The sequence below is a fragment of the Triticum urartu genome, unplaced genomic scaffold (assembly GCF_056163025.1).
Source record: "Triticum urartu cultivar PI428250 unplaced genomic scaffold, HENAU_Tu73 scaffold1069, whole genome shotgun sequence".
Lineage (NCBI taxonomy): Eukaryota > Viridiplantae > Streptophyta > Magnoliopsida > Poales > Poaceae > Triticum > Triticum urartu.
Genome location: NW_028259534.1, coordinates 1 through 16,957, shown reverse-complemented (window position 1 = coordinate 16,957; position 16,957 = coordinate 1). Strand labels below are relative to the sequence as shown.

General features: G+C 36.6%; 3 non-coding genes across 3 annotated transcripts; 2 read left to right on the top strand and 1 right to left on the bottom strand.

Annotated features, from left to right (window-relative positions):
• The first annotated feature begins 346 nt into the window (after nucleotides 1–346).
• TRNAY-GUA (transfer RNA tyrosine (anticodon GUA)) lies at nucleotides 347–428 on the top strand. Its single transcript has one exon. It is a non-coding gene; the product is annotated as a tRNA-Tyr (tRNA).
• A 358-nt stretch (nucleotides 429–786) lies between these two features.
• Nucleotides 787–860, top strand: TRNAD-GUC (transfer RNA aspartic acid (anticodon GUC)). Its single transcript has one exon. It is a non-coding gene; the product is annotated as a tRNA-Asp (tRNA).
• Nucleotides 861–3,459: 2,599 nt separating this feature from the next.
• On the bottom strand, nucleotides 3,460–3,530 carry TRNAC-GCA (transfer RNA cysteine (anticodon GCA)). Its single transcript has one exon. It is a non-coding gene; the product is annotated as a tRNA-Cys (tRNA).
• Between the last annotated feature and the right edge of the window lie 13,427 nt (nucleotides 3,531–16,957).

Below are 16,957 nucleotides of genomic sequence, written 5' to 3'. Positions count from 1 at the left end.
TTTGGTATGAACACTAAATGAAGCACGGAGAATTAATCTATAACGATCAACTAAAAAAAATCCTAGATGAAAACATAACAGAAAAGTTGGAAAAACTCTTTGCTTTGGATCTATTTATACTTTTCGAGTATATTGACAATTCCAAAAAACTGCTCATACTATGATTATAGTATAATCACGAGCGGTTGTATATGGCCCTATCGTCTAGTGATGCCCCTATCGTCTAGTGGTTCAGGACATCTCTCTTTCAAGGAGGCAGCGGGGATTCGACTTCCCCTGGGGGTAGGGAGTATTATGAAAGGAGGTTAATCATAGATTAGCAAAAACCCTAGAATAAATTCTTCCTGGGTCGATGCCCGAGTGGTTAATGGGGACGGACTGTAAATTCGTTGACAATGTCTACGCTGGTTCAAATCCAGCTCGGCCCAAACCAAAAATCTAGGGCTTCGTGAGTATGAACTAAATCCTTTTGTTTTTCTTCCATAAAATAAAATGTCTGATCTATAGAAATAAAAGATAAAGAAAAAAGGGAAATTTTTTTTTCTAATCCATATCTCTCTCATTCCTTTCTTACAAACAAAAGAGTTTTTCTTATTGAAGGCTGGATTATTATCCATTTTTAGTGATAAAAAATCACGACATACTAGTTATGTCACTCTCACTATACCCACGTATAATATAATATGTGGGTATGTAGTATATGATTCGTCTATTTCTTAGAGTACGAAAGACGAATCGAATCTTCTTATGGTTCTATTTAAGAATGGGTATGCCATACACCCCGCGGGGATTGTAGTTCAATTGGTCAGAGCACCGCCCTGTCAAGGCGGAAGCTGCGGGTTCGAGCCCCGTCAGTCCCGAACTAGGGTTCAATGAATGGAGAAATTGATATTTCCTTTTTCCATGAAAAAAAGGGGCAGGGAGCAAGATCAAATACCCACAGGGCACCCTTACTTCACTTTTTTATTTTGCATCTCTCATTAAAGAGGGAGGGAGGGCATATAGGAATTTTTTTTTCACTACTCCCAATCGATAAAGAAAGACACACATACGATATGTGGATTAGTAGAATTTAGGATATTATATTACTCTATCTTTCTTTATGATGATACCATCCTCATCTTAATTTCCTATTCCACTCTTATGGAATAGAGTACCGGTATTTTACCGGAATCCATACATAAATCGTATTCCCTTTTTATTTCAGACCTCTTTTCCCCATCTCACTTCTACTGCTTATTTGGATGTCTATGTGACCCATAGAAAGTGAAAGTTGGTCATATAATACATACATAATTGTATGTATAACTATAAGAAAAAGGAAGGGAAATTGTATAAGATTAAGAAAGTATAAGATTAAGAAAGCTCGTGGGTTAGAGATATAGAAAAGAAAAAGTAGAAAAGGATTAAAAAAGAGGGAATTCCTAATCCAATCAAAAAACCCATTTTGGTCTTAGTGTGGATAGAGGATCTTCCTATGTTATACTATATAACTCTCATCCGTGAAATATAACTCTCATCCATGAATTGATTTGATAGATCCGATATTCATAATATTGAATTGATTCAGTATTATCAGAATGCAAGCCCTACCCTTGAATTTACAAGATACCCCTTTTTCCTCTCCATGGGATTACATCCCGAGTTATTGTGAAAATAAAAAATAAAGAGGTTATGGAAGTCAATATTCTCGCATTTATTGCTACTGCACTGTTCATTCTAGTTCCTACTTCTTTTTTACTTATTATTTATGTAAAAACAGTCAGCCAAAATAATTAATTGGAATTCCAATTAATCATTGAAGAAATTAAAAAGGGATTAAATAAAAAAAATCCAAGTCTTAAATGAAAGGATCTGGTTGGAATCTTAAAGTGTGGTAGAAAGAACTACATATAGTTTTTTCTACGACACTTTAGATTCTTTCTATTATATTATCTTTGAATCTACATAGAATAGATTAGTAGATTGAAATAGTTAAGTAGTCTAATTCAATTTCTTTTTTCATTGCATCCACTTAATTTCAATCAGGTCAAAATAAAAAAATCTAAGACAATTCTTGACCAAAGAATCCATGGAAGGAAAGAAAAATAATATGAAGAATAGACTATAGTAAAAAGTAAAAGGAAATGGAAAATGTGTGATATGCCGTGAATAGTTCCGTGGAAGAAAGTCTAATTTTCTTATGTATAGAACTTTTTTTAACCATTCGTCATTTCTAGTAGAAATTCTGAATTGGTATAATGGCTCTTTCTTACATTACAACTTACAATACAAGAGTTTCTTACAGGAGTGAAACAAAACTAAAGAAAAAGATTAAAGAATAACGTTTGACAAAATGATTAATGCAAAATGATCCATTAAAGAAAAGAATTGATACAACAATTTGATTACTTAATCAATTAGTAGTATCCCTAGAGTCCACTCCTTCCCCATACTACTAGTGAAAGAGAAAATGTAAAGACTACCATTAAAGCAGCCCAAGCGAGACTTACTATATCCATCTAAATTATGTCTCCTATTTCTATGAAGGGATTATTCTACTATTGATCAATAATCATAGTGGAATCAAGGGTACAGAGTCAAAAAGGGATTCCGCCCTAAGGCCATGGATCAATCAGTTCAAGGAATTTACTCCTAACAAATTCTTATAGGAATTCTGGTAGAATTAGAGAGCATTAAAAATACGAGATACTATAGCCCTTTTTTCCTTAAAAAAGAAAGAGTACGGGAATGATGTCCTGAATAGAAGAAGCGGGAATAGGAAGATTTTTTATTCCTTTTGTTACTCTTTTTTTTTTTTTTAAGCAAAGGACGCCCGAATATACCATAAAATTATCGATAGATAAATATTTATTGGATACCTACCTTACCTAATGTTTATTTTTGACCTAAACCCTGCAGCCTTGCTTTGTATCATTCTATGAAAGAATGAAGAGATTTTATCCATAATACAACTCCTAAATTGATTTTTGATCGACCTATTTAATCTGATTCTCGTTAGAATTAAGTAGTCCTTACTTTAGTGTATGTAGGTAACATAAGATGTACGATAAAAAAATGTATAATAATTAGTAAGTCTTGATATTCTTTCGTGGAGTCCCTTCTTGAATCTTAGATTGAAAAAAAAAAAGAATGCCCCTTAGGGACCTTTCTTTGGATACCAAGATTTCTGACATCTTATCCTCGTATTTTAAAATTATCAAATCGAATCTCAATTAAGAACCAATTCAAATTCATATAATAAAAGAATAAGGAAACACTACCTCACCCCTATTGATAACCATTTTGGCCACTACCGTCAAAACAAACCCTAACCCTAGTTTGAGGATAGAACTATGGTATGGTTTCTCTAAACCCAGTATCGGCAGGCCCAGTTACTCTCTTGCCCGAACTTATGCGAAGTAAAAATTTATCGAATTCGATCAGCACTATAAAAAAAACCTAAGTATTTTATTGATCAGGCGGCACCCAGATTTGAACTGGGGATAAAGGATTTGCAGTCCCCTGCCTTACCGCTTGGCCATGCCGCCAAAAAATCCGATCAAAAATCTAGAAAACAGCAAGTATTCATCCACGTTTTCTTACGAAAAGCCCCTTTTATTTTGAATATAATTCTACTTACTTTTTTCCAATCTTTTTCAAAAAATCTATTCCTGCTTTTTTTGATCCAGTTTCTATTATTCTCCTCGATAGATTCTATCTTAAAACATACATTGTTAACACAATAAAACTTCCCATTTCTTTCTATTGAGATGAAAAAGAAGAAAAAGTGGATTTCTATTCACAGGCTGCAAAATTCAGAATAAATTGGAACCGTTAACTAGAATTCTCTTTTTTTTATTGCAGTAGTGAACTACTCTTAAATCGGTATTATCTCCCCCCCCTTCAATGGCATAATAAAATATTATGGCTTTATGCTTAATCCGTGTATAGGTAAACTTTAGGTCCGAACAGCATTATTATCCAAAGATCCCCTTTATGTACATATCTCTATGGGGAATCATGCTTTAATTTTTCAAAGTATTAAATTAAATATCTTGAATAAAAAAAGGAAATTTGCTCTGATATAGAGTATAACCTGACTATCTTGGCGTACCCAAGTGAAATTACGATAAAAGAAAAGCATGGATATGGGGAGAGGTGGATAACTAGATTGGCATGTACTTAAAAAAGGGACTTACTTTATTTTAGAATTCCACAATGAAATACTGAATTTTCTAGCAATTATACTACTCCGATCCGAAATAAAAAAGAACCCTCAAATTATTTTGAGAAATTAAAGTAAGCACGCTATTCTAAATCGAAGTAAAGTCAAACTTTCTAGTATATTATATTACGGCTTTATTACATTCATAGAAAGGAGATAAAATGAGAAATCTTTGCCATCCAATCTGATTAGAATATCATAACATAAAGTATAAGTGGCAGAATTTTTTTTGTAGGAATGTTTTATCAATTCATTTTCATTTCATTTGTACCCCTGGCAAACTCGAACTTTCGTCCAAATGGTCTCTATTCATATGTATGAAATACATATATGAAATACGTATGTGGAGTTCCCTAGAATTTCATGTGATTCAGTAAACAGAATATAGATTCCATGATTGCTAGATCGATCCATAGGGATTGATGAAGAGTGAGCTGATAATGGAATTTTTCTTTGATAAACAGGAAACTTAAGATTAAGATGCTCCGGAATGGAAACGAGGGAATGTCCACAATACCCGGATTTAGTCAGATCCAATTCGAGGGATTTTGTAGGTTCATTAATCAAGCCTTGGCAGAAGAACTTGACAAGTTTCCAACAATTAAAGATCCAGATCACGAAATTGCATTTCAATTATTTGCGAAAGGATATCAACTGCTAGAACCCTCGATAAAAGAAAGAGATGCTGTGTATGAATCACTCACCTATTCTTCCGAATTATATGTATCTGCGAGATTAATTTTTGGTTTCGATGTGCAAAAGCAAACCATTTCTATCGGAAACATTCCTATAATGAATTCCTTAGGAACCTTTATTATAAATGGAATATACCGAATTGTGATCAATCAAATATTGCTAAGTCCTGGTATTTACTACCGCTCGGAATTAGATCATAAGGGAATTTCTATCTACACTGGCACTATAATATCAGATTGGGGGGGGAGATCGGAATTAGCAATTGATAAAAAAGAAAGGATATGGGCTCGCGTGAGTAGAAAACAAAAGATATCTATTCTAGTTCTATCATCAGCTATGGGTTCGAATCTAAGAGAAATTCTGGATAATGTTTCCTACCCTGAAATTTTCTTGTCTTTCCCGAATGCTAAAGAGAAGAAGAGGATTGAGTCAAAAGAAAAAGCTATTTTGGAGTTTTATCAACAATTTGCTTGTGTAGGTGGGGACCTGGTATTTTCGGAGTCCTTATGCGAGGAATTACAAAAGAAATTTTTTCAACAAAAATGTGAATTAGGAAGGATTGGTCGACGAAATATGAATCGGAGACTTAATCTTGATATTCCTCAGAACAATACATTCTTGTTACCACGAGATGTATTGGCCGCTACGGATCATTTGATTGGAATGAAATTTGGAACGGGTATACTTGACGATGACGATATGAATCACTTGAAAAATAAACGTATTCGTTCGGTTGCGGATCTGTTACAAGATCAATTCGGATTGGCTCTTGGTCGTTTACAACATGCAGTTCAAAAAACTATTCGTAGAGTATTCATACGTCAATCGAAACCGACTCCCCAAACTTTGGTAACTCCAACTTCAACTTCAATTTTATTAATAACTACTTATGAGACCTTTTTTGGCACATACCCGTTATCTCAAGTTTTTGATCAAACGAATCCATTGACACAAACTGTTCATGGGCGAAAAGTGAGTTGTTTAGGTCCTGGAGGGTTGACGGGGAGAACCGCAAGTTTTCGGAGCCGAGATATTCATCCGAGTCACTATGGGCGTATTTGTCCAATTGACACGTCTGAAGGAATCAATGTTGGACTTACTGGATCCTTAACAATTCATGCGAGAATTGATCACTTGTGGGGATCCATAGAGAGTCCGTTTTATGAAATATCTGCTGAGAAAGCAAAAGAAAAAAAAGAGAGACAGGTGGTTTATCTATCACCAAATAGAGATGAATATTATATGATAGCAGCAGGAAATTCTTTGTCCTTGAATCAAGGTATTCAGGAAGAACAGGTTGTTCCGGCTAGATACCGTCAAGAATTCTTGACTATTGCATGGGAACAGATTCATGTTAGAAGTATTTTTCCTTTCCAATATTTTTCTATTGGGGGTTCTCTCATTCCTTTTATTGAGCACAATGATGCGAATCGGGCTTTAATGAGTTCTAATATGCAGCGCCAAGCAGTTCCGCTTTCTCGGTCCGAGAAATGCATTGTTGGAACTGGATTGGAACGCCAAACAGCTCTAGATTCGAGGGTTTCCATTATAGCCGAACGCGAGGGAAAGATCATTTCTACTGATAGTCATAAGATACTTTTATCAAGTAGTGGGAAGACTATAAGTATTCCTTTAGTTAACCACCGTCGCTCTAACAAAAATACTTGTATGCACCAAAAACCCCGGGTTCCACGGGGTAAATCCATTAAAAAAGGACAAATTTTAGCAGAAGGAGCTGCTACAATTGGGGGCGAACTTGCTTTAGGAAAAAACGTATTAGTAGCTTATATGCCATGGGAAGGTTACAATTTTGAAGACGCAGTACTAATTAGCGAACGTTTGGTATATGAAGATATTTATACCTCTTTTCACATCCGGAAATATGAAATTCAGACGGATACGACAAGCCAGGGCTCCGCTGAAAAAATCACTAAAGAAATACCACATCTAGAAGAACATTTACTCCGCAATTTGGACAGAAATGGAGTTGTTAGGTTGGGATCCTGGGTAGAAACTGGTGATATTTTAGTAGGTAAATTAACGCCTCAGATAGCGAGCGAATCATCTTATATCGCGGAAGCTGGATTATTACGGGCCATATTTGGCCTTGAGGTTTCCACTTCAAAAGAAACTTCTCTGAAATTACCTATAGGTGGAAGAGGGCGCGTTATCGATGTGAAATGGATCCAAAGGGACCCGCTCGACATAATGGTTCGTGTATATATTTTACAGAAACGTGAAATCAAAGTTGGGGATAAAGTAGCCGGAAGACATGGGAATAAAGGGATCATTTCCAAAATTTTGCCTAGGCAAGATATGCCCTATTTGCAAGATGGAACACCCGTTGATATGGTCTTCAATCCCTTAGGAGTACCCTCCCGAATGAATGTGGGACAAATATTTGAAAGCTCGCTCGGATTAGCGGGGGATCTGCTAAAGAAACATTATAGAATAGCACCCTTTGATGAGAGATATGAGCAAGAGGCTTCAAGAAAACTTGTGTTTTCAGAATTATATGAAGCCAGTAAAGAAACAAAAAATCCATGGGTATTTGAACCCGAGTACCCGGGAAAAAGCAGAATATTTGATGGAAGAACAGGCGACCCCTTTGAGCAACCTGTTCTAATAGGGAAGTCCTATATCTTAAAATTAATTCATCAAGTTGATGAGAAAATTCATGGGCGTTCTACTGGGCCCTACTCACTTGTTACACAACAACCGGTTAGAGGAAGAGCCAAGCAAGGGGGACAACGAGTAGGAGAAATGGAAGTTTGGGCTTTAGAAGGATTTGGTGTTGCTCATATTTTACAAGAGATACTTACTTATAAATCTGACCATCTTATAGCTCGCCAAGAAATACTTAATGCTACGATCTGGGGAAAAAGAATACCTAATCATGAGGATCCTCCAGAATCTTTTCGAGTGCTCGTTCGAGAACTACGATCTTTGGCTCTAGAACTGAATCATTTCCTTGTATCTGAAAAGAACTTCCAGGTTAATAGGGAGGAAGTTTGATCGGAATAAATATAAATTCTTTTCTTATTTCTATTTTATGATTGACCAATATAAACATCAACAACTTCAAATTGGACTCGTTTCCCCTCAACAAATAAAGGCTTGGGCTAACAAAAACCTACCTAATGGAGAAGTCGTTGGCGAAGTCACAAGGCCCTCTACTTTTCATTATAAAACCGATAAACCAGAAAAAGATGGATTGTTTTGCGAAAGAATCTTTGGACCCATAAAAAGCGGGATTTGCGCTTGTGGCAATTCTCGAGCGAGCGGAGCTGAAAACGAAGACGAAAGATTTTGCCAAAAATGCGGGGTCGAATTTGTGGATTCTCGGATACGAAGATATCAAATGGGATACATCAAACTCGCATGTCCCGTGACTCATGTGTGGTATTTGAAAGGTCTTCCTAGTTATATCGCGAATCTTTTAGATAAACCTCTTAAGAAGTTGGAGGGCCTAGTATACGGCGATTTCTCTTTTGCTAGGCCCAGCACTAAAAAACCCACTTTTTTACGATTACGAGGTTTATTCGAAGAGGAAATTGCATCCTGTAACCACAGCATTTCTCCCTTTTTTTCTACCCCAGGCTTTGCAACATTTCGAAATCGGGAAATTGCGACAGGAGCAGGTGCTATTAGAGAACAATTAGCAGATTTGGATTTGCGAATTATTATAGAGAATTCTTTGGTCGAATGGAAGGAATTAGAAGACGAGGGGTATAGTGGAGATGAGTGGGAAGATAGAAAAAGACGAATAAGAAAAGTTTTTTTGATTAGACGCATGCAATTGGCGAAACATTTTATTCAAACAAATGTAGAACCAGAATGGATGGTTTTGTGCTTATTACCGGTTCTTCCTCCCGAATTGAGACCTATTGTTTATAGGTCTGGAGATAAAGTAGTGACTTCAGACATTAATGAACTTTATAAGAGAGTTATCCGTCGGAACAACAATCTTGCCTATCTATTAAAAAGAAGTGAATTAGCGCCAGCAGATTTAGTAATGTGCCAGGAAAAATTGGTACAAGAAGCCGTGGATACACTTCTTGATAGTGGGTCCCGCGGGCAACCGACGAGGGATGGTCACAATAAAGTATACAAATCACTTTCAGATGTAATTGAAGGTAAAGAGGGAAGGTTTCGCGAGACTCTGCTTGGGAAACGGGTCGATTACTCGGGGCGTTCTGTCATTGTTGTGGGTCCTTCGCTTTCATTACATCAATGTGGATTACCTCTAGAGATAGCAATAAAGCTTTTTCAGCTATTTGTAATTCGCGATTTAATCACGAAACGCGCCACTTCTAATGTAAGGATTGCTAAAAGGAAAATTTGGGAAAAAGAACCCATTGTATGGGAAATACTTCAAGAAGTTATGCGGGGACATCCTGTACTGTTAAATAGAGCACCTACCCTGCATAGATTAGGCATACAGGCCTTTCAACCCACTTTAGTAGAGGGGCGTACTATTTCTTTACACCCATTAGTGTGTAAGGGTTTCAATGCGGACTTTGATGGAGATCAAATGGCTGTTCATCTACCTTTATCCTTGGAAGCTCAGGCAGAAGCCCGTTTACTTATGTTTTCTCATATGAATCTCTTATCTCCCGCTATTGGGGATCCTATTTGCGTACCAACCCAAGACATGCTTATCGGGCTTTATGTATTAACGATTGGAAAGCGTCGAGGTATTTGTGCAAATAGATATAATAGTTGCAGAAAACTACCCAAATCTAAAAGTAAATTACAATAATAATAATAATTTTAAATATAGGAAAGATAAAGAACCCCATTTTTCTAGTTCTTATGATGCACTGGGAGCTTATAGACAAAAACTAATCAGTTTAGATAGTCCCTTGTGGCTACGATGGAACCTGGATCAACGCGTCATTGGGTCAAGAGAAGTTCCGATTGAAGTTCAATATGAATCTTTGGGGACTTATCATGAGATTTATGCCCACTATCTAATAATGGGAAATAGAAAAAAAGAAATTCGTTCGATATACATTCGAACCACTCTTGGTCATATTTCTTTTTATAGAGAAATAGAGGAAGCCATACAAGGATTTAGTCAGGCCTATTCATACACTACCTAAACAAGAAAGTTAGATTCGGCGATGCCCCTCCCCTTTCGGGGGGCATTCCGATTTCCCTAGTATCATCATTATTTGCCACGCGAATCCAGATTGAGATTGAGGCAATTAAGTTAATTAAATTTTCGAATCACTGACTCAGGCCCATTGTCGAATCCTACTCAGCAATTGTCGAATCCTACTCAGCCGAAAAGGGGGTACTTATGTATGGCGGAACGGGCCAATCTGGTCTTTCATAATAAAGAGATAGACGGAACTGGTATGAAACGACTTATTAGCAGATTAATAGATCATTTTGGAATGGGATATACATCCCATATACTGGATCAACTAAAGACTCTGGGCTTCCATCAAGCCACTACTACATCGATTTCGTTAGGAATCGAGGATCTTTTAACAATACCCTCTAAGGGATGGTTAGTCCAAGACGCGGAACAACAGAGTTTTCTTTTGGAGAAACACTATTATTATGGGGCTGTACACGCGGTAGAAAAATTACGCCAATCTGTTGAGATATGGTATGCGACAAGTGAATATTTGAAACAAGAAATGAATTCAAATTTTCGGATAACGGATCCTTCTAATCCAGTCTATCTAATGTCTTTTTCAGGAGCCAGAGGAAATGCATCTCAAGTACACCAATTAGTAGGTATGAGAGGATTAATGTCGGACCCTCAAGGACAAATGATTGATTTACCTATTCAAAGCAATTTACGCGAGGGACTTTCTTTGACAGAATATATAATTTCCTGCTATGGAGCCCGCAAAGGGGTTGTAGATACTGCTGTGCGAACAGCAGATGCTGGATATCTTACACGTAGACTTGTTGAAGTAGTTCAACATATTATTGTGCGTAGAAGAGATTGTGGTACTATCCGAGGTATTTCTGTAAGTCCTCAAAATGGGATGACGGAAAAACTTTTTGTCCAAACACTAATTGGTCGTGTATTAGCAGACGATATATATATCGGTTCACGATGCATTGCCGCGCGAAATCAAGATATTGGAATTGGATTAGTCAATCGATTCATAACTGCCTTTCGAGCACAACCATTTCGAGCACAACCAATATATATTAGAACCCCCTTTACTTGCCGAAGCACTTCTTGGATCTGTCAATTATGCTATGGCCGGAGTCCTACTCATAGTGATCTGGTCGAATTGGGAGAAGCCGTAGGTATTATTGCAGGTCAATCAATTGGGGAGCCAGGGACTCAACTAACATTAAGAACTTTTCATACTGGCGGAGTATTCACAGGGGGTACTGCCGACCTTGTACGATCCCCTTCGAATGGAAAAATAAAATTCAATGAGAATTTGGTTCACCCCACACGTACCCGTCATGGGCAGCCTGCTTTTCTATGTTATATAGACTTGCATGTAACTATTCAGAGTCAAGATATTCTATATAGTGTGAATATTCCCTCAAAAAGCTTGATTCTAGTGCAAAATGATCAATATGTAAAATCCGAACAAGTAATTGCGGAGATTCGTGCCGGAACGTCCACTTTACATTTTAAAGAAAGGGTACAAAAGCATATTTATTCTGAATCAGACGGCGAAATGCACTGGAGTACTGATGTTTACCATGCGCCCGAATATCAATATGGTAATCTTCGCCGATTACCAAAAACAAGCCATTTATGGATATTGTCAGTAAGTATGTGCAGATCCAGTATAGCGTCTTTTTCACTCCACAAGGATCAAGATCAAATGAATACTTATGGTAAAAAAGATAGGGAAATTCTTGATTATTCAACGTCGGATCGAATCATGTCCAATGGCCATTGGAATTTTATCTATCCTTCTATTTTTCAAGATAATTCAGATTTGTTGGCGAAAAAGCGAAGAAATAGGTTCGTCATTCCATTACAATATCATCAAGAACAAGAGAAAGAACTAATATCCTGTTTTGGGATTTCGATTGAAATCCCCCTTATGGGTGTTTTACGTAGAAATACTATTTTTGCTTATTTTGACGATCCCCGATACAGAAAAGATAAAAAGGGTTCAGGAATTGTTAAATTTAGATATAGGACCCTAGAAGAAGAATATAGGACTCGAGCGGAAGACTCAGAAGAGGAATATGAGACCCTAGAAGACGAATACAGGACCCGAGAGGACGAATATGAATATGAAACCCTAGAAGAATCTAAATATGGAATCCTAGAAGACGAATACGAATATGAAACCCTAGAAGACGAATATGGGAGCCCAGAAAACGAATATGGGAACCCAGAGAACGAATATAGGACTTTAGAGAAAGACTCAGAAGAGGAATATGGGAGCCCAGAGAGCAAATATAGGACCCAAGAGGACGAATATGGAACTCTAGAGGAAGACTCAGAAGACGAATATGGCAGCCCCGGGGAAAGCGCAGAGGAAAAATATGGTACTTTAGAGGAAGACTCAGAAGAAGATTCAGAGGACGAATACGAGAGCCCAGAGGAAGATTCCATCTTAAAAAAAGAGGGTTTGATTGAGCATCGAGGAACAAAAGAATTTAGTCTAAAATACCAAAAAGAAGTAGATCGGTTTTTTTTCATTCTTCAAGAACTTCATATCTTGCCGAGATCTTCATCCCTAAAGATACTTGACAATAGTATTATTGGAGTGAATACACAACTCACAAAAAATACAAGAAGTCGACTAGGCGGACTGGTCCGAGTGAAGAGAAAAAAAAGCCATACGGAACTCAAAATATTTTCCGGAGATATTCATTTTCCTGAAGAGGCGGATAAGATATTAGGTGGCTGTTTGATACCGCCAGAAAGACAAAAAAAAGATTCTAAGGAATCAAAAAAAAGGAAAAATTGGGTCTATGTTCAACGGAAAAAAATTCTCAAGAGCAAGGAAAAGTATTTTGTTTCCGTTCGCCCTACAGTGGCATATGAAATGGACGAAGGAAGAAATTTAGCAACACTTTTCCCGCAGGATCTCTTGCAAGAAGAAAATAATCTCCAAATTCGACTTGTCAATTTTATTTCTCATGAAAATAGCAAGTTAACTCAAAGAATTTATCACACAAATAGTCAATTTGTTAGAACTTGCTTAGTAGTGAATTGGGAACAAGAAGAAAAAGAAAAGGCTGGTGCTTCCCTTGTTGAGGTAAGAGCAAATGATCTTATTCGCGATTTCCTAAGAATTGAGTTAGTCAAGTCCACTATTTCGTATACACGAAAAAGGTATGGTAGGACAAGTGCAGGACCGATTCCCCATAATAGGTTAGATCGCGCCAATATCAATTCTTTTTATTCCAAGGCGAAGATTGAATCACTTAGCCAACATCCAGAAGCTATTGGCACTTTGTTGAATCGAAATAAAGAATACCACTCTTTGATGATTTTGTCGGCATCCAACTGTTCTCGAATTGGTTTATTCAAGAATTCAAAACATCCCAATGCGATAAAAGAATGGAATCCTAGAATTCCTATTCGAGAAATTTTTGGGCCCTTAGGCGCTATTGTAGCTAGTATATCGCATTTTTCTTCATCTTACTATTTACTAACGCATAATAAAATCCTGTTAAAAAAATATTTGTTCGTTGACAATTTAAAACAAACCTTCCAAGTACTTCAAGAACTTAAATACTCTTTAATAGATGAAAATAAAAGGATTTCTAATTTCGATAGTAACATAATGTTGGATCCATTCCTTTTGAATTGTCACTTTGTCCATCATGATTCTTGGGAAGAGACATTGGCAATAATTCACCTTGGACAATTTATTTGTGAAAATGTATGTCTATTTAAATCGCACATAAAAAAATCCGGTCAAATTTTCATTGTAAATATGAATTCCTTTGTTATAAGAGCAGCTAAACCTTATTTGGCCACTACAGGAGCAACTGTTAATGGTCATTATGGAGAAATCCTTTACAAGGGAGATAGGTTAGTTACGTTTATATATGAAAAATCGAGATCTAGTGACATAACGCAAGGTCTTCCAAAAGTGGAACAAATCTTTGAAGCGCGTTCAATTGATTCATTATCCCCGAATCTCGAAAGGAGAATTGAGGATTGGAATGAGCGTATACCAAGAATTCTTGGGGTCCCTTGGGGATTCTTGATTGGAGCTGAGCTAACCATAGCCCAAAGTCGTATCTCTTTGGTTAATAAATCCAAAAGGTTTATCGATCCAAGGGTACAGATCCATAATAGACATATAGAGATTATTATACGCCAAGTAACATCAAAAGTGCGGGTTTCCGAAGATGGAATGTCTAATGTTTTTTCGCCTGGGGAATTAATCGGACTATTGCGAGCGGAACGAGCAGGACGAGCTTTGGATGAATCGATCTATTATCGGGCAATCTTATTGGGAATAACAAGGGCTTCCCTGAATACCCAAAGTTTCATATCTGAAGCAAGTTTTCAAGAAACTGCTCGAGTTTTAGCAAAAGCTGCCCTACGAGGTCGCATTGATTGGTTGAAAGGCTTGAAAGAAAACGTAGTTCTGGGGGGGATTATACCTGTTGGTACCGGATTCCAAAAATTTGTGCATCGTTCCCCACAAGACAAGAACCTTTATTTCGAAATAAAAAAAAAAAAATCTATTCGCGTCGGAAATGAGAGATTTTTTGTTTCTCCATACAGAATTAGTTTCTTCAGATTCTGACGTAACAAACAATTTTTATGAGACATAAGAACCCCCATAAAAATATTTTTTACTTTACTAGACTTTTGAACTTAGAACACTAACAGGTCAAATTTTAGATTTTTAAGATTTTTATTTTAATAAGTAAAACAAGTCAGTTAATTCATTAAGGTGGTTATGTTTATACCATGTATCAATGGCCAACTCTTATCTTAGTACAAGGTTCTCTCGGAACAATTATTATTTATTTCAAGCTATTTCGGATCTTTCTTAATCTTCAAAAAGAACTAAATTCCGTAATGGAATGGTAGGATTAAAAAAAAGGAAGTGTGGAAAAAATGACAAGAAGATATTGGAACATTAATTTGAAAGAGATGATAGAAGCAGGAGTTCATTTTGGTCATGGTATTAAGAAATGGAATCCTAAAATGGCCCCTTACATTTCGGCAAAGCGTAAAGGTACTCATATTATAAATCTCGCTAGAACGGCTCGTTTTTTATCAGAAGCTTGTGATTTAGTTTTTGATGCAGCAAGTCAGGGAAAAAGTTTCTTAATTGTTGGTACCAAAAAAAGAGCAACAGATTTAGTAGCATCAGCTGCAATAAGGGCTCGTTGTCATTATGTTAATAAAAAGTGGTTCAGTGGTATGTTAACGAATTGGTCGATTACGAAAACTAGACTTTCTCAATTTAGAGACTTAAGAGCAGAAGAAAAAATGGGAAAATTCCACCATCTCCCAAAAAGAGATGTGGCAATCTTGAAGAGAAAATTATCTACTTTGCAAAGGTATCTCGGCGGGATCAAATATATGACGAGATTGCCAGACATTGTGATCGTCCTTGATCAGCAAAAAGAGTATATAGCTCTTCGGGAATGTGCCATTTTGGGGATTCCTACTATTTCTTTAGTCGATACAAATTGTGACCCGGATCTCGCGAATATATCGATTCCAGCCAACGATGACACTATGACTTCAATTCGATTGATTCTTAACAAATTAGTATTTTCAATTTGTGAGGGCCGTTCTCTCTATATAAGAAATCGTTGATTAAGAATATATAGTGAATTCTTGGGCAACTGCGTAAATTTATGGAATCACTTACTTTACTATATCTTTTTTTTTGCATAGAATTTTTTTTGCATAGAAAAAAGAAGGGGAATATTGATATATATTAGAGGGTATTGATATATATTATGATCTGATGTGCTTTCTTGGTATCCTAAATATAAGATTAATACTTCAAGTTGCTGAGTTGAGAAAGAGATGGTTGAATCAAAAGAATTCCTTTTTTGAAGTTCAATTTTTATCAGAGGACAATATGAATATTATACCTTGTTCCATTAAAACACTCAAGGGGTTATACGATATATCGGGTGTAGAAGTAGGCCAACACTTCTATTGGCAAATAGGAGGTTTCCAAATTCATGCCCAAGTACTCATCACTTCTTGGGTCGTAATTACTATCTTGCTAGGTTCAGTTGTCATAGCTGTTCGGAATCCACAAACCATCCCGACCGACGGTCAGAATTTTTTTGAATATGTCCTTGAGTTTATTCGAGACTTGAGCAAAACTCAGATTGGAGAAGAATATGGTCCCTGGGTTCCCTTTATTGGAACTATGTTCCTTTTTATTTTTGTTTCGAATTGGTCGGGTGCTCTTTTACCTTGGAAAATTATAGAGTTACCCCATGGGGAATTAGCAGCGCCCACGAATGATATAAATACTACTGTTGCTTTAGCTTTACTCACGTCAGCGGCATATTTTTATGCTGGTCTTAGCAAAAAAGGATTGAGCTATTTCGAGAAATATATTAAACCAACTCCAATCCTTTTACCAATTAACATCCTAGAAGATTTCACAAAACCATTATCGCTTAGCTTTCGACTTTTCGGGAATATATTGGCGGATGAATTAGTCGTTGTTGTTCTTGTTTCTTTAGTCCCCTTAGTAATCCCTATACCGGTCATGTTTCTTGGATTATTTACAAGCGGTATTCAAGCTCTTATTTTTGCAACATTAGCCGCAGCCTATATAGGTGAATCCATGGAGGGTCATCATTGAATTGACTCTTTTTGGAAATAGTATTTTTTTTTTTTGCAGCTTAGCTCAATTCATGCATGGTTCCAGATAATCTGCTTGGTTGCAAAAAAATAGTTAGAAATGCGTATGAATATATAGCCTAGAGTTGTAGGAGAGAGAATAGAATAGACTATATTATGGAATTTTCAAAGTATATATGCATTAAGGAGGGTGGAGTCAGGCTAGATCTATACTATAATATCCTTAATGTCTATAAGTGGAGTCCTCTTTTATGCAGGTTTCCACTTTAAGCAATGATTTTAGAATCCGATTC